The sequence below is a fragment of the Homarus americanus genome, unplaced genomic scaffold (assembly GCF_018991925.1).
Source record: "Homarus americanus isolate GMGI-L3 unplaced genomic scaffold, GMGI_Hamer_2.0 scaffold20465, whole genome shotgun sequence".
Lineage (NCBI taxonomy): Eukaryota > Metazoa > Arthropoda > Malacostraca > Decapoda > Nephropidae > Homarus > Homarus americanus.
This window is the reverse complement of record NW_024756914.1, coordinates 5,088,511-5,115,201: the sequence shown is the minus strand read 5'-3', so window position 1 is coordinate 5,115,201 and position 26,691 is coordinate 5,088,511. Positions and strand designations below refer to the sequence as shown.

The 26,691-nt window shown below is 46.1% G+C and overlaps 1 protein-coding gene and 1 non-coding gene across 2 annotated transcripts in view; both read right to left on the bottom strand.

Moving 5' to 3' along the window:
• Nucleotides 1-26,691, bottom strand: part of LOC121857221 (equilibrative nucleoside transporter 1-like) — a 120,905-nt gene that overhangs the window by 46,709 nt on the left and 47,505 nt on the right. The gene's annotated exons all lie outside the window — the stretch shown is intronic.
• Trnaa-cgc lies at nt 18,987-19,060 on the bottom strand. The gene has a single exon. It is a non-coding gene; the product is annotated as a tRNA-Ala (tRNA).

Sequence of the window (26,691 nt, the reverse complement as noted above, 5' to 3'; positions counted from 1 at the left end):
ACCCTCTCCACCACCACACCCTACCTCCACCACCACACTACCTCCACTCACTACCTCCCACCACCACACCCCTCCTCACTACCTCCACCACCACACCTCCCTCAATACCTCCACCACCACACCTCCTCACTACCTCCCACCACCACACCCCTCCCTCATACCTCCACCACCACACCCTCCCTCCCTACCTCCCACCACCACACCCTCCCCTCAATACCTCCACCACCACACCCCTCCCCTCACTACCTCCCACCACCACACCCTCCCCTCACTACCTCCACCACCACACCCTCCCTCACTACCTCCCACCACCACACCTCCCCTCACTACCTCCCACCACCCTCCTCCCTCCCACTACCTCCCACCACCACCCTCCCTCATACCTCCACCACCACCCTCCCCTCCCCTACCTCCCCCACACCCCTCCCCTCCCCCTACACCCTCCCCCTCCCCTACACCTCCCCCACTCCCCTACACCCTCCCCTCCCCCTACACCCCTCCTCTCTCTCCCTCTCCATTACTTCCGGATACATTGAAGCCCTATAATTTAGGTGAGCCATAGAGGCTACAGTCCAACACGGAAATACTGCGACAATACTCTGATATCTCCATTAATAATATATTTGTAACGTCACTGAGAATATAACGGTGTATTAATACTCTGTCACACACACACACGCATACATATTTATTATTATTATTATATTATTATATGTTGTTGTTGAAGACCGCGTTCCTTTTAAAACAATAACACTAACATAAACATAACCTTGATTTAAAGACACGAAGGAAGGGTTCCAATAACACATGAGGATTCAGCCTTACAGTGTCTATTTCAGTGCGACAGATCCTCTCTTGCCATTATCTGGTTCATTAATTCTTATCGTAAAGCAGACGATTCATAAGAGAGAAGACAGTGTCTGTGTGTTAAAGGATATAGTAAATAAAATCACATACACTATTAATATTAAACTCGCTATTCTATAATTTCTACGTTGCCTTTGCGTTAAAAAAATTACTAGCAGCTAAATATAAACATCAACAGGTAACGCAACTTTACGCGGGAACATGACAACAACAGCGTTACCAAGACATTCAAGTTTACGCAATAAAGGGTGACATAAAGTGGGTAATAACTCCAGTACTGACACACGATACAGACGCCACAAACAGTCATGGTGCAGAGGTTTGTAATCCCATTCTCCCTCACACAACCCCGGGAGCCTTGATCAATAACTCCCCAACCCTAGCAACCAATAATAGACAGTCATGGGGCAGAGGTTTGTAATCCCATTCTCCTCACACAACCCCAGGAGCCTTGATCAATAACTCCCAACCCTAGCAACCAATAATAGACAGTCATGGGGCAGAGGTTTGTAATCCCATTCTCCCTCACACAACCCCAGGGCCTTGATCAATAACTCCCCAACCCTAGCAACCAATAATAGACAGTCATGGGAGGTTTGTAATCATTCTCCCTCACACAACCCCGGGAGCCTTGATCAATAACTCCCCAACCCTAGCAACCAATAATAGAGCAGCTCCCGTTCACTCCCACACCACCGAGGAAGCTCATTGGTCGGATGATTTTGGCGGGCAAGTGACGTCATAAAGGACAGTCAAAGCTGCCAGATTTCACGATATATTTCTTCTGTTTGAGTTTCAGTTTGTTGTTGCCGTAAGGACGCCCGACGGACAACAGGTGGAAGCTGCAACTCTCTCCATTACACACACACACACACACACACACACATACATACACATGACGTCTCGTGTAGTAAACAGTAAAGTGTGCTGGAAGGGAGAGAACGTAACGTAAACAAACTTTTTCTCACAGTATCTTTAAGGAAGGAATTCTACTCAGCAACAGACCTAAAGGATTGGATTAACTTGATATACCACATTCGATCTTATAAACCAAAAGGGATTCCATCTTACCTTTTCTATTATATATGAACGATTAAAACACCGCGGAGGTAAACACAAAACTCACTCATTCACTCACAAACATAAACACAAACCTCGATGCAGGAACATTTTTTTAAGTTTGTTAGCCTAGAGAGAGAGAGAGAGATGGTTGGCAATATGTAAAATTCATGAGTTGACATTTAACCGAGAGGTTACCATGACAACGGTGATAGTACCATTACCTCCCTTGCGATAGTACTACACCCTGGTAATAGTTGCCACCCCTGGTAACAGTGCCACCCTGGGAATAGTGCCACCCTTTACTAATAGTGCCATCCCTCTAATAGTGCCAACCCACCTACTAACAGTGCCATCCCTCCACTAACAGTGCCACCCTTTACTAATAATTGCCATCCCTCTAATAGTGCCAACCCACCTACTAACAGTGCCATCCCTCTACTAACAGTGCCACCCTTTACTAATAGTGCCATCCCTCTAATAGTGCCAACCCACCTACTAACAGTGCCATCCCTCTACTAACAGTGCCACCCCTCTACTAGTGCCACCCTTCACTAATAGTGCCATCCCTCTAACAGTGCCACCCCTACTAACAGTGCCACCCCTCTACTAACAGTGCCACCCCTCTACTAGTGCCACCCTTTACTAACAGTGCCATCCCTCCTGCCACCCCTCTACTAACAGTGCCACCTGTAGTGAGGGGTTGTCAGACTCCCCAACATCATGAGGAAAGCCAGACTTGACCCGACATTAGCCAGGTCAAAAGTGTTGGGTGGCTCTCACGGTGGACCGGGGGTTACAAATCAACTAGCTCCCCTCCCATGTGACATGTCACCACAACAGACATGTAAGAAGGCACCAGCCGACTCTCTCCCAATATACAATATCCTACACCGCAGAAAGAAGTCCAGACCTGACCTCACATTAGCCAGGTCAAATGTAACCCTCGAGCCCAACTCAAGGGGCCACAAATCAACCAGGGCCTCTCATGTCACAAGGCCCCACCTGATGACTTTTCCAGAAGATATAACTTACAGTCTCTGAACAAAGTCCAGACCTGACCCTACATTCGGAGGTCAAATGTAAGGAGACCCTGCCGCCCCTGACCAGCTGAACCTGACGGCTCGCATCCCAATATATAGGACGTCCTGGTCCTCCTCAGGATTTTCGGGGAGTCAGAGAGAGTGACACACAGGGATCGGAGGAGGAGGTCCACGACAGCCGAGTCCCGCCCACGGGAGGAGGGTCTTGCAGGACTTCCCCCCGACTTCCTCCGTGTCCCAGCTAACAGTCGCCCTCCTGACACCAGTGTTCCAGCTAAGCAGTCTCCTGCTAGGCCTCCTAGGTCACGTGAGTGTTTGCAGAGCTTCCATGGGATGAGTTACTTACGTGGAAGTGATTCATTTCATGTTCGTGTCTGAGAATCAGTGTCTAGTAACGTAATAATGTCCAGTAACTTCAATAGAAGGATATGTGTCCATGTCATGTTCGTAATTAATAAAGAGTTGTAACGAAGCCGGTGTCTGAGAAGTCGCCTTTAAGAACGTAATAGATGTGTATTGACGTATAAGATACGATAAGTGTACGATAAGTTTAAATAACTATCACGGCCACGCTACCAAAGTCTTCCTCTCTTTATACTCTTATACTATCAATATTCTACCTATATATGTAATATTCTTCTTGTGAGTTTTGTCTCATTACACACCCCTCTACTAGTGCCACCCTTTACTAATAGTGCCATCCCTCTAACAGTGCCACTCTCTATACTAACAGTGCCACCTCTCTACTAGTGCCACCCTTTACTAATAGTGCCATCCTCTAATAGTGCCATCCTCTAATAGTGCCACCCCACCTACTAACAGTGCCACCCATTTTACTAACAGTGCCACCCTCTAGTAACAGTAGCACCCATTTTACTAAACAGCAACTCTCTACTAACAGTGCCACCTCTACTAGTGCCACCTTTACTAATAGTGCCATCCTCTAATATAGTGCCACCCTTTCATTAACAGTGTGCCACCTTCTCTAGTGCTACCTCTAACAGACCACCACCCTAAGAAAGCCCCATAAGTAGTAGTTACAAAATAAACAAGGCGGACCATTAGGGAACTGATGTATGAGTTAAAGACCTTAATCCCTTAAACAGTGGTGGAGGCGTCCTGAGTCTGAGGGGAGGGAACTGAGAGGGACCTGAGAGGATGGAGGGAGAGGGAAGAAGAGACGAGAGGAGAGAGAGGATCTGAGAGGGAGTGGCAGAGGTGAAGAGGATGTAACCTTATTTAACCGAACCTAACCAAATGTAACTCTAACCATACCTGTCATTAACACACAGGTGACATATAAACAATAAGACGAGAACTTTGTTGTAAAGTTAAGGGAGAGGAAGTGTTTGGTTTAGTTAAGACTCTTTATTATAAGGGTTAGGTGTTGGAGAGGGAAGGGTTAGGTGGGTGGGGGTGGGTGTGGAGGGAATGGCGACCTGTGTGTAATGGTCAGTGTGCGGCCAGACAAGCGAGCGGACCCGGTTCGATCCCCGGGCAGGGTGAAACTATGGTAGTGTTTTTACGCCATTTGCCTCTGTCTACCCAGCAGTAATGGGAACCTGGATGTTAATCGATTTGTGGATCGTGTTCCGGGTAATGGTTACCAGTGCAGTTGGCGAGTTGTCCGTCTTCGGACTATTCTTGACACTGGGTCATGCAACTCGTTAACTCAGGTGTGGTTGTTGTGTTGGCGACAGCTTTACACCTTAAACAAATTAACGCCTAGGTGGAACCATGGGCCGGCCATCCTCGTTACGCGAGAGGGCAAACCATTATGTATGTATGTATATGTATGTATGTTTGATGTGTATGCATAAAACATCAGACAGTGCAACAAAACACAGGAGTCACCCAGTTCACACTTCCCCATCGTCCCTACTCTCCAACCCCACCCACCCCTTCCTCCCTCCTCACTTTAGCAGACCTGATGCACACACACACGCGCGCGTTTGAGATATCACAGGTGAGAAATAATCCGATTAAACATCTAGATAGTTTAACCAGGTGTTTAAAGATCGATGACAGGATGTCTTACAACATTTCATAGCTCACCGCTGGACACATTGTCGAGGATGTTAGGTTTGACGGACGGACAGGTGTAAAAACCCTTGGATATACTGTAGAGGCACTAAAATAACCTTAAGTATCACTTTGGATACACATGGAGGAGGCCAAGCAGTGGAGGCCATACAGCAGCAGGGTGCAGGCAGCAGCAGGAGAGCCAGGCAGCAGTAGCAGCAGGAGGGCCAGGCAGCAGCAGCAGCAGGAGGAGGGCCAGACAACAGCAGGTGCCAGGCAGCAGCAGCAGGAGAGCCAGGCAGCAGTAGCAGCAGGAGGCCAGGCAGCAGCAGTAGCAGGAGGAGGGCCAGGCAGGAGAGCCAGGCAGCAGTAGCAGGAGGGGGGCCAGGCAGCAGCAGCAGGAGAGCCAGGCAGCAGTAGCAGCAGGAGGGCTACAGGGCAGCAGCAGCAGCGGGAGGAGGGCCAGATAACAGCGTTAGGTTGCATGCTGCCGGTTGGTGATATCTGGTGCGTTGTTGTTATGATACTGGCGTTGCTGTTGCTGTTATGAGTGAGGTACTGCTATATATTCTGGCGCTGTTGAAGGTTATGATTTCATTGCGTGGTAGCATTTCGCGCGTTGTTGTTATGAATGTACTGCGTTGTTGTTGCTGCTGGCGATGCATGTGCTGTTGCTATAAAGTGCGCGTTGCTATTCGTATGCTGTTGTTATTGTTATGATGGGCGCTGTTGTCGCAGGAGGTACCGCGCGTTGGGTTATGATACTGCGCTGTCAGTTGGAGATATTCGGGTATGTTGCTGGTGTGTCCGCTGCAGCTGCCAACGGTACCGCGCGTTATGAGGCCGTGCTGCAGTTGCGCGATAAATTTCGGTTGTCAAGGTTAACGATTGCGTTGTTGCCAGTGTAGCGTTGTCTGCAGGAGGGCCAGGCAGCAGCAGCAATGGGCCAGGCAGCAGCAGGGTCGACATCACCTCCACCCTCGTATCATTTCCGGCGGACACACTACGGTACTAACAATGACTGGGAGAGAAGGGGGCGGGGCGGGCGGGATGAAGGCACAATGGGGGGGCTAAAGTCGATGCCTGAGGGGGAGTGAAGTTGAGGGGGAGGAAGGGCGAGAGCAGCGCAGGGAACTAAAGTCGTGACGAGACGGGGCAGAATGAGTCGGGATGGGGAGAGGAAGGACGGGTCGGGTCGGGTTGGGGTGGGGAACGGGTCAGAGCGTGGAAAGGGGGAGACTAAACGCTGAAGTGGGGTGTGGGGAGCTTTACTGATAGATTCTGGGTGTAGTGAGGAGCATAGTGACTCTACACCCACCTCCCCACAACCTATACACACCTGTTTAATATCAAATACACGGGTCCCAAGGTTGTGCACCATACCACGGACTCGGTGGTACGGGCAAGAACCAAAAATCTGAGATATCACCACGGCGATTGTGGGAGGTGGTTACCCGTATAGTATAGTACAGTACAGAATAGTATAGAACAGCATAGTATACAGTAGTATAGTATAGAAACAGTATAGTATAGTATACAGTAGTATAGTATAGTATACAGTAGATGTAGCATATAGGTATAGTAAGTATAGCATATAGTATAGTATGCAATAGTATACGTAGTATAGCATAGAATACAATATATATAGTATATATATGCAGTATAGCATAGCATAGCACAGTATAGTATAGCACAGTATAGTGTAGTATAGCATACAGCAGCATACAGTATGAAAGATAGCTACAGTAGTACGTAGTAAGAATAGCATATAAAGAAGTAGTAGTATACGTAGTACAGAATAGCACAGTATACATAAGGCACAGTAGTAAGAATAAAGGCAGAGTATAGTACAGTAGTACATGTAGGCATGAGTTTAGCACAGCAGCATAGTACAGTATAGTGTAGCACAGCATACGCAGAGAATAGCACAGCATAGTGAGTGTATGAGATGATATATAGCAACAGTATAGCATATAGTACAATGCAGTAGCCTAGTATACAACAGCATATGTAGCATACACATGAGTGTAGTGCATGTGAGCACACATTAGTATAGCATAGCATACAGCACACGTAGTATAGAATAGTACAGTATAGTGTAGTGTACAGTAGTATACGTAGCATAAGCACAGCATATATAACAGTAGCATACTGCATATTACGTCGGTATTAGCAACATAGTATAGCAAAAATATAGTACAGCATAGTATAATATAGTATTGTATAGTATAGTATACAGTATACGTAGTATAGTATAGCAAAATATAGACAGTATAGTATAGTGTATAGTAACATAGCACAAGCATAGTCTGAAGGTATAGTCCAGCACAGTACAACACAGCACGGCTTGCCACACAGCACAACAAATACAGCACAGCACAACACAGCATAGCAGCGTATGCGCACAGCAAAGCCAGCACAGTACAACGCAGTACAGCACAACACAGTACAGCAGAACACAGCACAATACAGCACAACACAGCACAGCACAATCACAGCAGCACAAGCACATAATATGAAGTAAGGCAATACGGCAGTACAGTAGAATACAGCAGAATATTAGCACAATACAGCACAGCACAATAAGCAGTACAGTACAGTACAATACACAGCACAGTACAGTACACAACACAGCACAGTACACACACAGTACAGTACAGTAGAATACAGTACACATAGTACAGCATAGCAGTACACACAGCACAGTACACACACACAGCACAATACAGTACAGTCAGTTAATACAGCACAGTACAGTGTGCACACACAGTATAGTACAGAATACAGTTATACAGTACAGTACACAGTACAGCACACGCTGTACAGTAGCACACACAGCATACAGTACAGTAAGGCAAAGTACAGCAATACAGTACACAGTACACATAGCAGAAAGCTAATACAGTACAGTACAGTACAATACAGTACAGTACACACACATGTTCACAGCACAACACAGTACAGTACACATGGTATATACCAGCACAGATACAGTACAGCACACATATACACACACACAGTACAATACAGCAGCAGTACAGTACAACACAGTACAATACAGTACAGTACAACACAATACAGACAGTACACATAGCATAGTATAGTACACACACAGTACAGTACACACACAGCACAGTACACAGTGCATACAGTACAGCATACAACACAGTACAGTACACACAGTACAATACACAGTACAGCACACACAGTACAGTACAGCACAACATAAAGTAGCAGAAAGCACACACAGTACACACACACAGCACAGTACAATACAGCACATAACATAGCACAGTACAATACAGCACAAGTCACAGCACAACACAGTACAGCACAGCACACAGTACACACAGCACAGTACACAGTACACATTACAGCACACAGCACAGTACAGTACAATACAGCAGTAACATAGATAACATACAGTACAAAAAGTACACAGCACACATAGTACAGTACACACAGTACAATACAATATATACACACAGTACAGTACACATAGCACAGTACAGTACAATACAGTACACACATAGTACAGTAGAATATATAATACAGTACAGTACAGTAGAATACAGTACAATACAGTACAGCACAGTACATAATACAGTACAGTACAATACAATACAGTATAATACAATACAGTATATAATACAGTACAGTACAGTAAGTACAGTACAATAGCACAATACAGTACAGTACATAGCATAGTACAGTACAGTACAGCACAATACAGTACATACAGGACAATACAGAACAGATACAGTACAGTACAATACAGTATAACATAGTATAATACAGTACAGTACAGTACAATACAGTACAGTATACAGCATACACATAGTACAGTACAATACAGTACAATACAGTACAGTACAGTATATATCTAACCCCAGCGAAATAATAATAATAATAATAATAATATTAACCATCCCTTATTTACTAAGCCCCAGGGGTGAGATGGGGAATCTGGTGGGGTGGGGGGCGACCCTTTAAAGCAGCCTCGAGTAGACCTTATCCTGCTGGCCCTTGAGATTCCCAAACACTCGTACGGTTCTTCCTCCAACCCTCCACATCCCTCACACCCCACCCTCCATACTCGTCTTTCAACCACAATTAGTCACCGAAAATTAGCAAAGTTTCCACATCTCTCGTTAAAGAGAAAAATATTTTACTTAAGACGTTTTAAAAAATCTTTCGTCTAATTTAAACTCGTCTCTTAATTATTTCCCTCAGGTATACAACAACAGATGAAACCTCAAAAAGAAAATAGAGGCGACATTACACAAAAAGACTCGACTGTTAATTGAAGTATAATTTCTTATCATCATCCCCTGGAAAATTAAGTTAATGTGTTCATGGAGTCTAAACTACACAGAGACTCTACCTTAACTAGATATGTTCACTAGAGGAATTATAGGTGGTGTTACTACTGTCTTAGGTGGTGAACCTGTCTATAATTCTGGTCAGGTTTCATGTATAATTTTGACGGTGTAATAGAATGTTATTTTGCGTCAGTGATATATTGCGTTAATTTTATTTATTTTGTGTTATTCTGTTATTTTACGTTATTTTGCGTCTTATTGTGTTATTTTACGTTATTTTGAGTTATTTTGTGTTTACGTCAACCAGTTACGTGTAGTCCTCAGTTCTGACCAATATTTCCTGGTAAGAATGTTGAGAATGATCGGCTCTCTGGAGATTTATTGAGACTTGATGTTTTTATAACTTGCTGCAGAGCTGCCCCGGCCTCTCTCTCACGCACACATGTTCTTTTTTCTTTCACACACACACACTCACATACCATCTTTCTCTGCTCACATTGTACAGCAGTGAGGAAGGCCAGGTGTATGGTCTGTGTGTGTGTGTGTGTGTGTGTGTGTGTGTGTGTTGAGGCATTAAGGCTTACTGGTGTGTGGGTTGACCAGATAACACCACACCGCACAGAGTCTCGTCATGCATTACACTTCACACTGATCCTCACATTACACTCACACTGATCTGTGCCAGAATAACAGAGGCCAGGGTATACAGGTAGCCAGTATAACAGTGTACAGGCCAGTATAATAGAGAAAGCCAGTATAACAGTGTACAGGTCAAGTAATGTGTGTGAAATAACAGTGTACAGGCCAGTATAACAGTGTACAGGGCCAGTATAACAGTGTACAGGCCAGTATAACAGTGTACAGGCTAGTATAAAAGGTACAGGTCAGTATAACAGTGTATAAGCAGTATAAAGGTACAGCGTAACAGTGTACAGGCCAGTATAACAGTGTACAGGTCAGTATAACAGTGTACAGGTCAGTATAATAAGGTACAAACCAGTATAACAGCAAGCCAGTATAACAGTGTACAGGCCAGTATAACAGTGTACAGGTCAGTATAACAGTGTATACAATATAACAGTGTACAGGCACAGTGTACAGGCCAGTATAACAGTGTACAGGTCAGTATAACAGTGTAGCCAATATAACAGTGTACAGGCCAGTATAACAGTGTACAGGCCAGTATAGGCCAGTATACAGTGTACAAGCCAGTATAACAGTGTACAGGCTATAACAGTGTACAAGCCAGTATAACAGTGTACAGGCCAGTATAACAGTGTACAGGCCAATATAACAGTGTACAGGCCAGTATAACCCAACATGGCATCTCTCAAGATTATGAAGACACGATAAATGTTGAAAAAACAGCAACAACACTGGCATGATAACAGGTCTTCATTGTTGATATTATCTTATCAAAGCCCTGTGAGAGGCGGGTACTAGGTGGTTAGTATACACCTAGTACTTATGACATACACTAGGTGGGTGGGAGTATACACCTAGTACTTGGCGACATACACTAGGTGGGGTGGTTAGTATCAACCTAGTACTTGACGACATACACTAGGTGGGTGGGTTAGTATACACCTAGTACTTGACGACATACACTAGGTGGGTGGGTTAGTATACACCTAGTACTTGATGACATACACTGAGTGGACAAGTAAATAATAATGAACTTAGGATGATAAACAAAAATATAATTTCCTAACCTAACCTAACCTAACCTAACTGCGTATTATGTATTAAAAGTTTATATATTTTTTTTTCCAGGATGAACGAGAACATGTTTACGAGGCCATTTTTCCTCAGTAAGTAGCCGTTATATTATCTCTAGGATGAACAAGAATTTACTCAAGATGCAATTTTTTTCTTCTTCCCAGGAGTTATTAGACGGTATAGTTATTTACTATATTAACCCCAGGATGAACGAGAACATGTTAAAAAGGCGATTTTTTCCCCAATGAACGGTGTGTGTAGTTAGGTTAGTTACGTCAAGCTGGAAAGTGGTACACACACACACACACACACACACACACACACACACACACACACAAACCCGTACATATAATAATCCCATACCTCTTCCCCACCCCCTGACCCCACAAACAAAAGGTACAGGCCCGACAAAACAAAGGTACGGGCCCCACACAACACAGGTACGGGCCTGACAAAACACAGGTACGGACCCCACACAACACAGGTACGGACCCCACACAACACAGGTACGGACCCCACACAACACAGGTACGGACCCCACACAACACAGGCATGGACCCCACAAAAACAGGTACGACCCCACAAACACAGGTACGGACCCCACAAAACACAGGTACGGACCCCACAAACACAGGTACGGACCCCAAACAACACAGGTACGGACCCCACAAAACACAGGTACGGGACCCCACAAAAACACAGGTACGAACCCCTGCAAAACACAGGTACGGGACCCACAAAACACAGGTACGGACCCCACAAAACACAGGTACGGGCCCGACAAACACAGTACGGACCCCACAAACACAGGTACAGACCCCACAAAACACAGGTACGGGACCCCTAACAACACAGGTACGGGCCCCACAAAACACAGGTACGGACCCACAAAACACAGGTACGACCCCACAAAACACAGGTACGGATCTGTTTAAGTTCATTTCTCTCTCGACCTAAATAAACAACGTGTGATCAAAGAGACGAGATTCTACCATGACTCTGAAGGGTCTGTCTGTCTGTCTGTGTCTGTCTGTCTCTCAGGAATAAACATACAATTGCACTGAACCTTCACCTCACCCCTCCCCTTCACCTCACCTCACCTCTCCCTTCACCTCACCTCACCTCTCCCTCTCACCACCCCTCCCTCCCTTACCCTTCTCTCCCTTTATGCCTCCACCCTCACAATCCTTTCCCTTTATCCTCCTCTTCCACACCATACCTCTGCCCCTTCACCATCACCTCACTATCAACACCCACAAGTACGCCTGTGAGGTGAAGTGGGCGTGAGGGCGTCTGTCACACACACACACACACACACACACACACACACACACACACACACACATGAACCACTGTACCATTGTGTAACATGAACCATTGTGTAACTATGAACCACTGAACCATTATGTAACATGAACCACTGTACCATTGTGTAACATGAACCACTGTACCACACGACTGAGGAATTTCGTCTTTTCTCCTGACAAATGATACACTTCACGAGCTGCCGGAAGGAGGGGGAGGGAGGGGGGAAGAGATCATCCTAAGGAAGCAGTGAGGGGGAGGAGGGGAAGATAATTCTAGGGGGAGGGAGGGAGGGACTACCACTCTTACCCTCTCTCTCTCTTCCCCTCCTTCTACCTCTTCCCTTCCATTACCTCTCCCTCTCTCCTTTCTTCCTCTTCCCTCTTCCCTCACCGTGTCTCAGTTCCTCTTCAAAACAATAAATACTGAACGCTAATCTCTCCATTAATGCCAGACAGTGTAATGCCAGGACAGTGTAATGCCACTGAATACTGAACACTCGAGTATTTTTCCATTAATTCCGAATACTATTGTATTTTTCACGTGGTTGAGTACTGTTGAGTATTTTTCACATGGTTGAGTAGTTTTGAGTATTTTTCACGTGGTTCTGAGTACTGTTGACTGAGTGTTGAGTTTTCACGTGGTTAAAATAAGGGAAAAAAGTCACGAACGTAAAAATATAAAAAAAAAGTGAAGAATATTAAGGAAATTACGAATGAACTGAAATACAATAAAATAAAACTCGTGAACGTTAAAATAGGAAATAAGACTCATGAACGTGAAATGGCAAATGAAATTCAACACCAGCAAGTGCAGCGTACTTAATATTGGAAAGACAAATACTGTCAATTTATACAGCCTTAACAACATCAACCTAGAAGTCGACTTGTGAAAGAGACCTAGGGTACTTATAGCCGGACCTACGGCCTAGAAAACAGTGCGTTAATGTTCGAAATAAGGCAAACAGAGTATTGGGTTTTATATCTAGAAGTGTAAGTAACAAGAGTGCAGAGGTCTTATTGCAACTATATCTTGCGCTAGTTAGGCCGCACCTCGATTATGCGGTTCAGTTCTGGTGCCTTATTATAGAATGGATATTAATTCACAGGAGTCGGTGCAGCGATGAATGACGAAAAGGATTCCGGACTTAGAAACCTTCCATATCAGGATAGGTTAAGAAACTTAACTTGCATTCCTAAGACGAAGAAGAGTGTGGGGAGATATGATAGAAGTATTTAAGTGGGTGAAAGGAATCAATAAAGGGATATAGATAAAGTTCTTATAATATCCGAGCAGGATAGGACTCAGACAACGGATTTAAGTTGGATAAGTTTAGGTTTAGGAGGAGATAGGAAGAAACTGGTTCACAAATAGGGTGGTGGACGAGTGGAACAAGCTTACCAACTTTGTAGTAAGTGCTGGAACTCTGGAAAGTTTCAAGGCTGGATAGATTCATGGGTGATAGAAGTGGTAGTAACTCTCGACAGGAGCTGCCATGCACAGGCCAACCGGCCTGTGCAAACTCTTATTTTTCTTATGTTCTTATGTTAAAAAATAGAGTAAGAATAATATCTATCTCTTTTTTGTATGACTGTTGATGCGAATTTGTTTTCTTTTGTTTTCTCGACTTTTATCAAAAACAATTCTGTCCATATTTCACCTGTCTATATTATTCTACGATCACCTGTCAAACCTAATGTACTTTGGGATAAATGCTGATTCGTGAGACATATTTAAGCATGGCGAGGAGGGTAGCTCAACTACTAAGGTGATTAAGGCAGGTACAGGAGGCTGGGTCAGGAGGGCGTGGGTCAGGGGAGGGCGTGGGTCAGGTGGAGGGAAGCTTGACCAGGTAGGAGGGGGTTGCTGGGGGAAATGATGGGCCAGGAGGGGGAGGGATGGTGAGGGGATAATGTAAACACAGTAGCCTCGCCACCACAGCATCACGTGTACACCATCACCCACTCGTCTTAGTTCCGCTACTAAACTCTATAAAACAGGAGGTGGGAGTGAGTGTTGAAGGTGGAGGGGAGAGGGCAGAGAGGGAGGGGGGAGGGAGGGAGGAGAGGTGATGGAGGGGGCAGGAGTTAACTGAGTGGGAAAGAGACGAGGAGGTGGAAAGGAAGAAAGAGGAAGGAGGAGGGAAAAGGAAGGAGGCGGAAGGGAGGGAGGAAGAGAAGAGGTAGAAGGGGGCGGAAGGGGAGCGACTAGAAGGAGAAGACGAGAGGAAAAATGAGAGGAAGGAAGGGAAAGGAAGGGGAAGATGGAACAGGGAGGGAGGAAGAAGTAGGAAGGGATGGGGGAGGATGAGGGAAAGAAAGAAGGAGAGGAGACCACGGTGAAGAAAAAATACCCCACGAAGTTAATATAAATGTTAATCAGAGCAGCGTGTTATGGCGGTGACCAATCAGGGGTCTCAGATGGGCAACAGCGGCTAGAAGATTGGCATGCGGGCGTGGGTAGGGGGGATATGGGCGGGGAGGATATGGGCGGGGAGGTGTGGGTAGAGGTGTGGGCAGGGAGGGGTGTGTGGGCAGGAGGCTGTGGGCGGGGAGGGTGTGGGGGCAAGGAGGCTGTGTGGGCAGGGGAGGGTGTGTGGGCAGGGAGGGCTGTGTGGGGCAGGGAGGCTGTGTGGGACAGGGGGGGTGTGGGGCAGGGGAGGGTGTGGGGCAGGGAGGGTGTGGGGCAGGGAGGGGTGTGGGGGCAGGGGATGTGGGTAGGGAGGGGTGTGTGGGTGGGGGGTGTGGGTGGGGGGTGTGGGTGGGGGCTGTGTGGGGCAGGGGGGTGTGGGCAGGGGGTGTGTGGGCAGGAGGCTGTGTGGGCAGGGGCTGTGTGGGCAGGGAGGGTGTGGGCGGGGATGTGGTGTGGGCGGGGGCTGTGTGGGCAGGGGCTGTGTGGGCAGGGCTGTGTGGGCAGGGGAGGCTGTGTGGGCAGGGAGGCTGTGTGGGCAGGGCTGTGGGGGCAGGGGCTGTGGGGGCAGGGGAGGCTGTGGGGCAGGGGGGCTGTGGGGGCAGGGAGGGTGTGGGTGGGGAGGGGTGTGTGGGCGGTGAGGGTGTGGGTGGGAGGGTGTGTGGGGTAGGGAGGGTGTGGGCAGGGGAGGGTGTGTGGGCAGGGGAGGCTGTGGGGCAGTGAGGTGGGGGCAGGGAGGCTGTGTGGGCAGGAAGGCGTGGTCCATAACGGTGTAAGCCGGAGACAGTGTGGGCAGGGAGAGAAGGTGGGCGGGGAGGGAAGGTGGGCGTGGGTGGGTTATCGTGACAAGGTGAACTTAACCGAACCATTGATCGGAGGAGGAGAGAGGAGGAGGAGGAGGGAGAGGAGGGAGGAGGAGGAGGAGGAGGAGGAGGAGGAGGAGGAGGACCTGTGGACTCTCTCCTCGTACTGTAATATGAAGAAACGTTTAATAATAATAATAATAATAATAATAATAATAATAATAATAATAATAATAATAATAATAATAATAATAATAATAATAATATTCACTGAACCATATTGTACCACCATCACTACCATCAACTACCAACATACTAACCACACACAATCTCCACCAACAACAACCAACCACACCCTTCACAACTAACCAACTACTACTATCACTCCCACAACTACCATACTACCACCACCACCAATAACCACAATCACCACCAACCACCTCAACTACCACAATCAGACCTCCACGACCACAACAACCATCACTAACATTACCAACCACATCAACTACCACCATCACAACAACTATCACTAACATTACCAACCACATCAACTACCATCACAACAACTATCACTAACATTACCAACCACATCAACTACCACCACCACCAATAACCTACCATCAAGACCACACCACCACAGTCTGGATGCGGTTCAGTCCATAACTCCGGGTTAAGCAGTGAGTTAAATCCACGTCATGGGTAGGTGCCGCCCCCACCCTCACCACCCGGGATTACCACGTTAGATACCTGCTCTCTTACCACTACTACCACCATCACTACCACTACTACCACCATCACTACACTACCACCATCACTACCACTACTACCACCATCACTACCACCACCATCACTACCACTACTACCACCATCACTACCACTACCACCATCATTCTCTACCACCATCACTACCACTACCACACCATCACTACTACCACCATCACCCAACACCACCATCACTACCAACACCAAACACCACCAAACAACACCAGCACCAGCACGCACCATAACTACCACCACTACCACAACTACCACACTACCACCATCACTGGCTGGCACCAACTCACACATGACTACCACCAACTCACCAACTGCTGCCACCATCACTACTCTACCACCATCACTACCACTACTACCATCACTACTACCACCATCACTACCACTACTACCACCATCACTACCACTACTACCACCATCACTACCACCACTACCAACATCACTACCACCACCATCACTACCACTACTACCACCATCACTACCACCATCCACTACCACCATCACTACCACCTACTACCACCATCACTACTACCACCATCACTACCACTACTACCACCATCACTACCACTACTACCATCACTACCACTACTACCACCATCACTACTACCACCATCACTACCACTACTACCACCATCACTACTACCACCATCACTACTACTACCACCATCACTACCACTACTACCACCATCACTACTACCACCATCACTACCACCACCATCACTACCACCACCATCACTACCACTTCGTCTATTCATATAATACATTTTTCTAACATGTGTTGCCAGATATAAAAAAAACATCTTCAACACTTGTAGCCGGACACATGCAGTTTTAACACTCGTAGCCGGATATAAATTTTTTTTTTTACACTTGTAGCCGGATAAATAACACAAGCCACCAATACTAAGGTAACAAGGTAAGTTAATAATTACAGGTAATCATCCCTCACTAATTACCTCCGGCCACCACAAGTCTCCCCAATCCTCTCTGAGAATCCCTCGTGGGGGGGGGGGAAGAGTTAATTAATGAGATACACAGGTAACGTCTGGCGAACCTTTGCCTCCCCGAGCAATCATCATTCATTTGTTTGACCTGGTTGTAATTTAAGACCTGCATTTTGGGGAGTTTTTTTTTTTGAGATGGGGAGAGACATAGCCTCTTCCCTTCCCTATTAACCTCCCTCATTCTCCCCTCCCACTAACCTTTTCCTCCATCACCGCCCCCAATGCCATTCTCCCTTCTCTCCCAATATTATCTCCTCCCTCCCATTAACCTTTCCCTCCCTGAAGCACCACCTCCCCACCCCTCTACTACATCATATCCCCTCCTCTCCCATTAACCTTCCCTCTCCCCAACACCACCCCCCCTTCCCCTCTCCCTCCTTCCCCTCCCTCATCACTGGGTGGGGTCAGACAGCAACAGAGAGGGTAAACTCAATATACATTCTATACATATATTTATCAACTGACAGACAAACCAACATGTATATATACCTCATTATATATCACACATGGCGTATATACATATAATGAGGTCATATATCTAGTCATATATACATCAAGGTGTATCTCAGGTGTAGACGGGACACGAGTAAATAAGTTCATTACCTTAGCACACCTTCGGGGGTTAATTAATACACCTGTAAGTTCATCTTTCAGGAGTTGTAGTGGCGTAGTTTTTTGTCTTCATCCTTAATAAACCACGAAAAGTCTTAATAAACCACGAAAAGTCTTAATAAACCACGAAAAGTCTTAATAAACCACGAGAAATCTTAATTGACCACGAAAAGTCATAATAAACCACGAAAAGTTTTAATTATAATTTAATGTGTTTTTTTAGGTTTAAAGTCTAGTTTTCACTCATTTACTTTCTTAACAAATCTTGAATATTTACACCTGACCAGTTTTATTTTTTTACTTCAGGAGATAATTGTCTAAATTGAACTATTTTGTATATAATCACGTAAGGTTAATATTGATGGTGCTTGGAGGTTAAAAGTTTGTCTGTCTGCCTCCCTTTGCTCACCATCCGGCCATCCATCACCATCAGGCTAGCCGGGTTTATGTCGTGGTGACACAGTCTGATAGTCACGATGTCTGGTATCGATCCCGTGCACGCACGCACACACGCACATACATACATACATACATACATACGCTGATAACCACAAGGAAAGAAGAAAACACGAAGTTCCCAAGCGCTTTCGTGTAATTCACATCTTCAGGGGTGAGTACAGACTGTACTCACCCCTGAAGATGTGAATTACACGAAAGCGCTTGGGAACTTCGTGTTTTCTTCTTTCCTTGTGGTTATCAGCGTATACCTAGATCACGCGCACCTACAGTGATTTACTTGCATACATACATACATATACATAATATAATAATGGTTGCCTCTCGTCTAACGAGGATGGCCGGCCCAAGGGCCACCTAGGTGTGTGTTTGTTTAAGGTGTAGAAGCTGTCACCAACACAACAACCACACCCTGAGTTAACGAGCTGCATGACCCAGTGTCAAGGAATAGTCCGAGAAGACCGGACAACTCGCCAACTGCACTGGCTAACCATTACCCCGGAACACGATCCACAAATCGATTAACATCCAGGTTCCCAATTACTGCTGGATAGACAGAGGCAAATGGCGTAAAGAAACTTGGCCATAGTTTCACCCTGCCCGGGGATCGAACCCGGGTCCGCTTGCTTGCGAGGCAAGCATGCTGACCATTACACCACACGCCGCCATACATACATGCATGCATACATACATACATACATACATACATATATACATGTAAGCAGGCACACGCGCACACGCGCACACATACACACGTCAGGATATAAATTAACTTAAGAATGTACATTATTTTGCTTCTAAGAATATGAACATTATCCTGCTGGTAGGTAGGGTAGTTAAGGTAAGGCTATCGTAGTGGTGTTAAGGGTGGTTAAGGTAAGGCTATCGTAGTGGTGTTAAGGGTGGTTAAGGTAAGGCTATCGTAGTGGTGTTAAGGGTGGTTAAGGGAAGGCTATCGTAGTGGTGTTAAGGGTGGTTAAGGTAAGGCTATCGTAGTGGTGTTAAGGGTGGTTAAGGTAAGGCTATCGTAGTGGTGTTAAGGGTGGTTAAGGGAAGGCTATCGTAGTGGTGTTAAGGGTGGTTAAGGGAAGGCTATCGTAGTGGTGCCATGCGGTTGGTAAGGCCATCGTAGTGGTGTTGGCGGGCGGTTACAAGGCCATCGTAGTGGTGCTAAGGTGGTTAAGGAAGGCTATCGCAGGTGTTAAGGGTGGTTAAGGGAAGGCTATCGTAGTGGTGTTAAGGGTGGTTAAGGGAAGGCTATCGTAGTGGTGTTAAGGGTGGTTAAGGTAAGGCTATCGTAGTGGTGTTAAGGGTGGTTAAGGTAAGGCTATCGTAGTGGTGTTGAGGGTTAGCTGACAGTATAAACCCAATTTAGCTGACAATAAAGATATATAAACCCAATTTAGCTGACAATAAAGCTATATAAACCCAATTTAGCTGACAGTAAAGCTATATAAGCCCAATTTAGCTGACAGTAAAGCCAGTATAGCTGACATTACAGCCAGCAAGAGTATGGTGTGGGAGGAACATTCTTCATAACACGAGCCAGGAGCTGACAGTCATGGATTTATTGATTGTCAGCACCAGCGTCAGCACCAGTCTACTGCAATCTTAAGGGGGCTCTCAGGGCTTTTAAGGGGTGGGTGTAAAATCCCTTAACACTAACCCCCTTAAATGCTGAACCCCTTAGACTACCCCTATAAATACTGAACTCCTTAAACTCCCTCTTTAATACCGAACCCCTTAAACACCCCCTTAAATATTGAACCCCTTAAACACCCCCTTAAATATTAAACCCCTTAAACACCCCCTTTAAATACTGAACCCCTTAAACTCCCTCTTTAATACCGAACCCCTTAAACACCCCCTTAAATATTGAACCCCTTAAACTCCCTCTTTAATACCGAACCCCTTAAACACCCCCTTAAATACTGAACCCCTTAAACACCCTTTAAATACTGAACCCCTAAAATACCCCTTAAATAGAAACCCTCTGTAATGTTCCCCCAAACTTCCCTTTAAAGAGAGAGAGACTAAGGAGGGAGGGAGAGTGAAATATTTTTTGATGGTTGTGATAAGGGGGGGAAGGAAGGAAAGGGGGAGAGAGAGGGAGAGAAAGAGGTCAAGTGAGAATGAGAAAGAGAGGGTAGGATGGAGGGAGGGAAGGAAGGGGAGACACGTGAATTCTCTAAAGTGTCTGGAGTCTAGACAATATATGTGTGTGTGTGTGTGTGTGTGTGTCTATCTCTTACAGCTGTTTTTTTTATTATTTATTGGTCACTCCCCTACATCCTTGTGTAAGGTTAAGCGCAGAAGCGTTTACAGCGCCCAACAGGGAAGCATGCTAAGTCCATGCTTGCCTTTATGTCTCATGAGTCAAGGGCGTAGAAGCCTGAAGAGTCAAGGGCGTAGAAGCCTGAAGAGTCAATGGTTTATGTCATCAAGTTATTGGAAGCTCCAACAACTTTCCCTGAATACGAATTCGCAACTTTCGACTTACAACAGGTACCTACATTGCTGCTAGGTGAACAGGGACTAATGGGGGCTAGGAAGTAAGTCCAAACAACTTCCACCGGCCCGGGAATCGAACCCGTGACATCTCGCTTGCGAAGGCAAGAACGGTACCACTCTACCACCAGCTCCCCTCTTACAGCTGTTATTGTTGCTGCGTCACGAGGGGTCAGCTGCCTTGCGTCACTGAGCTGCGGCTGCGGATTTTTTTTTTTACGGGGATTAGCCCACCCGGGTACAGGTCACTGACCCACATAGGGGCCTGGGGGGCGAAAATGTAATAATAATAATAATAATAATAATAATAATAGTAATAATAATAATTTTTTTTAATAATAATAATAATAATAATAATAATAATAATAATAATAATAATAATAATAATAATAATAATAATAATAATAATAATAATAATATTAATAATAATAATACTGCTGTTACTGCTTGATTACTACTGCTTTCTGCTGTATGACCCGAGATTGCTGTTTTACACACACACACACACACACACCTATACATTACAGGATTGTGCCTAATTATCCCACAGCCTAGAGTGCCACCAACACCACCCACTCACAGCACACCGTGGGGCACCATACACTACTACCACCACTGACACCATCACCACACACACTACTACCACTGGCACCATCACACACACACACCCTACTGCCACCACTGACACCATCACCACACACACTACTGCCACCACTCAACACCATACCACACACCTACACCCACTGACACCATCACCACACACCTACTGCCATCATGACACCATCACCACACACTACCACTGACACCATCACCACACACTACCACCACTGACACCATCACCACACTACTACCACTGACACCATCACCACACTGCCACAAGCACCATCACCACACACACCCCTACTACCACACAGCACCATCACCACCCTACCTGTACCATCACCACACACACTACTACCTGACGCCAAGCACTAAGAACCAAACGAGATGGGGGGGTGGTGGGTGGTGAATGCAGGAGGGTTGGAGGTGAGTGGGGATGGGTGAGAGGTGAGGATAGAGGTGAGAGAGAGTGAGGGATGAGGTGAGAGGTGAGGGTGGAGTGGAGGTGAGGATGGGGTGAGAGGTGAGGATAGAGTGAGAGAGGATGGTGAGGTGAGGATGAGTGAGAGTGAGGATAGGTGAGGAGAGTGAGGATAGTGAGAGGATGGTGAGGAGAGAGTGGGGATGGTGGGTAGAGGGGGGATGGTGAGGAGGTGGGGATGGTGTGAGGGTGAGGATGGTGGGGAGAGGTGGGGGATGGGGAGTGGGGAGAGAGTGAGGGTGGGGATTATGAGGAGGTGGTAGTGAGGTGGGGATGGGTGGGAGAGGTGAGGATGGGGAGGTGAGGAGGTGAGGGATGGGGTGAGGTGAGGTTGGAGTGGGGAGAGGTGAGGATGAGGTGGGGGATGGAGGTGGGGATGGTGGAGAGTGAGGTGGGGGGAAGATGGGTGATGTGGAGTGGGGTAGAGGTGGGGGTGGGACTCATGGCTGAACCTGCTAATTGGGGTAATCTGGTGTCAAGTACACGTACACACACAGACACACACACACACACACACACAGACGATAATATTTGGAAATCCGGTGAAAGATGACACGACCAGCCAACACTAGTACTGAGAATGGTGGTGGAGGTTGGTAGATGTGATAGTGGTTGTCGTGGTAGTAGTGGGGAGTGATAGTAGTAATAGTAAGTAGTAGTAGGAGAGTGTGTGTGTATGTATGTGAACCACTCTACCAACGAGAAGGTTTTCGCCTCGTTAATTCCAGGTTGTCAGAGGTGAACCGGTCTGACACACGTGACACTGAACCACACCCATGTGCTGACACACGCTGACACTAAACCACACCCACGTCCTGACACACGCTGACACTAAACCACACGTCTGAAATACACGCTGACACTAAACCACACACGTCCTGACACTCCGGCGCTGAGACCCGTGACAACACAATAAAGATGAACGATAAGAATAATAGCAAAGAACACGAATAAAATGAGAACAGACACGAGAGGATTGAGTGAGACGTTAAGATCACAAGTGAGAGAGAGAGAGGCTCTCTCTCTCTCTCTCCCTCAGATCCCCGTTTGTCGTGCCAATTATTTCTGGGGAGAGGTTGAGTGGGAAGGGGGAGGGAGTGGGAGGAGGTCGAGGGGAGGAGGAGTGGGAGGAGAGAGGAAATGAGATCGAAAGAAGGAGGAGAGAGAGGTGTTGAAGAAGGGAGAAACCGAGGAAGGTAAGGAGTGAAGGAGGGAAGGATGGAGAGATTGGGTATTGTCTTATTTTAGGACAGATTCAAACGACAGCCAACATCTGCCCTCCCCTCCTTTCTTCCTTCCCTTCCCCCTTCCTCCTCCACCCTGTAGTATCAACGCGTCCAAATTGTCATTATCTTTTGTACTTATGCAAATTGATTACTGCCATGGTGGAGGGATGGAGGAAGGGGGAGGAAGGGGGTGACACTAGCTCCCTCGCCTCACTTGTGCTGGATAATTGGGAAAATCTGTGTAATAAATGACCTACTTCCCTGGTGATATAAACGGCGGGGGAGGGAGATGGGGGAGGAGGAGATGGGGTGTAGTGTACTATGTATGCGTGTACTCAACTCTGTAAGGAAAGTACTCTGAGGCGGAAATACCTGGCATCAGAGTACAATATATGTACTCAATCTTGTAAACAAATACTAACTTATTTGACTAACTAATGACAGTGTTAAGGTATAGTAAGGTTAGGTTAGGTTAGGTTAGTGCTAAGGTGTTTTAGCTGGTTAAATAAACTGGGGTGTTTAAACTTGGTGATCCATCTTAAATGCTAAAGATGGAGGTCAAGTTAATAATATAATTGGTGTTTAATGACGTAATGTTTATGGCGTAATGTTTGTTATGGCGCAATGTTTATTTATATGTTAACGCGACAGGACACAGACCAACTTGGGATAACTGGCGAGACATTGTACTCGTCCTGGAGGGTGGGGGTGAGCCGTACAACGAGTGGTACTTGAGATGTACTTTCAGTGCCACTTGTGGGTAGAGTGCCAGCTGTTGTCTGAGGGCTACAGGTGGTAGAGTCACTGCCAACATATGAAACTCTTAATATGCTCAGCGGTACCAATATTGGTGTTATTGTTCACATTATCTGTATTTTCTGGCTAAATAAACTGCTTCAATATGAGTATGTTTACGGTGCCCCAGGATCCTTCACCCGACCTTACTGAAACTTGACTCTCTGGGTCACTTGACACAGGTCACCAACACACGAGCCGCTCGTAAGTGCTTAACGTATAACAACATAACACTTGTTGATGTACCGCTCAGGAGGACGTGTGTTGGGTTACTATCTTACGTCTAAAGTACTCCAATGGTATTAAACTTTCCAAAGGACTTTAATACTTTCCCCCCCAAGAGCCTTTCGTAGTTTTGGGGGTTCGTTTTATATTTCTCCCAAATATTTTCGGTCTTTTGGGGGCCAAATTTTCTTATATACTTTCAAATGCTCTCTCTCTTTGAGTTACTGGTAAACATATATAGCTGGATGGGCGGTGTGTGTTTGAGTGGGCCCCTGATATGATGCAGGTGGCAGTCATCACCTGTCAGATCTAGGCCCTCTGACAGCGCCCTTACCACCTACATCACCACCACCACTACCAACATCTTCACTACTACCCCATGTACAAGCCACACACACGTCCATCAGTATGCGAGTCAATGAGTCGTGTGTACACCTGAAGGCAATCAGACAACACCTGTACAGGGCACAGGTGTCGTCCTCACCATGACGGAGCACACCAACCCGAGGGGCTACATGCGACCTACACTCCCAGGGTCACACAGCTGACCTGACACCCACTGTCGTTACCAGGTCATATCTGTAAGGTCAAAGGTCACCTAACATCCACCAACGAGAATTAAATAAAATTTCACCCAGGGCCCAAATTCCCCAGAGACGGGAGGGTCAAGGCTGACTGCGGGTCGTATCTTCCCTGGGTACGACTTTGCCGGTCAGATTGGTATGCTTGACTCTCCAGAGCAGCGCGCGTGAGCCACCCGCCAGCCACACCCCTGACCACATCCTCCTTCACGTTACCCCGCGGCCACCTCAGCAACACCCGATACTCCTCTCTACACTTCACGTATTTCTTGGACACAACACTCATTGAATTGATACTGATATTAAACAGTTTATTTAGCCACACAACACAGATACAGAGTGGGTAATAATAACAATATTAACATGGCTGAGCCAGTTGAGAACCTGAGCTCTCTTTGAGGCACCTGATATATACTATGGTCTGAAAAATGGCAGACATGGTCTGAAAAATGGCATTATGGTCTGAAAAATGGCAGATGAAATTCAACGTCGACAAATGTAAAGTACTCAGTATAGGAGATGTAAACAGGGAAACCAGATACCAGATGAACAACGATGCCATAGAGAAATCCGACTGCGAGAGAGATTTAGGAGTGTGATAAGTAGGAACCTTAAACCAAGTAAACAATGTGTTTTGCTCGTAACAAGGCTACAAAATTGGGTTCATACAAAGGAGTGTTAGTTACAAGACTAGAGGTCATCGTAAACTGTATCTTGCTCTTGAGACCACACCTGGACTACGCAGTTCAGTTCTGGTCACCGTATTACAGAATGGATATAGAATCCTTGGAAAGAATTCAGAGGAGAATGACAAGACTAATAAGGCATTAGGACCTTGAGTATAGAGACAGGCTAAAGCATCTTAATTTGCACTCCTCGAGAGACGTAGAACGGGGGCGACCTGATAGAGGTGTATAAGTGGAAGGCAGGGCTAAACAAAGGGGACATTACAAAGGTACTCCAAACTATCCAACCAGGAGCAAACTCGTAACAATGGTTTTAAATTAGATAAATTTAGATTTAGGCGTGAAATAGGTAACCATTGGTTTGGAACAGAGTAGTGGATGAATGGAACAAGTTACCAAATATCATCATTAACTCGAATACGCTGAATTGCTTCAAACATACAGTAGGTTGGATGCTCATATGAGCAATAGGGGTTGGGTGTACAGGACTGTTCAGTATGGGCCAATAGGCCCGCTGCAGTTTCCTCCATTCTTATGTTCTATGTACTGTAGACCCCTGGCGGGCATCTCCAGTGCTGCTGTACAGGTGTCGGCTGGATAATGATTACCTATAAAACTTTCAGAGGAGAATGACAAAGAATCCAGGACACAAACGCCTGGTATAGAGACATTAACGCTTCCACTACTGGGCGACACTTCATATTTTTATTTGGTTAACGCCAGATGATTTTATTCAGCATGGAGAGACCCTCGTACCTAAGGTGTTAAGATAATTGAATTAACATTCCTCGAGGGACGTAGAGTGAGGGTCGATATAATGGGGTTAAATAAAGGTGATATAACAAAGGTACTCTAACACTATCACACCAGCAGCACACACCTACTGATGGTTTGGTTAGGTTAGGTTAGGTTAGGTTAGGTTAGACAGATGCGAGTGTTTCTGTCATTCTAATATTTGATCCCCGATGACTCTATGACGGGACACAGGTTGATTGAAGATGTCGAATGATTTTCTCTTTTTTTTTTTTTTTTTTCTCTCTCTGTCAATAATATAAAGAAAAATTAACGAAATACTGGTATTTAAAATAGAGGGACAGAGCTGCTTACACTGTCATTAGAGGGAGCGATGATGACATGGGGGAAGGACAGGAGGTTGGGGAGGGGTGGTGGTGGAGGGAGGAGGTTGGGGGGAGG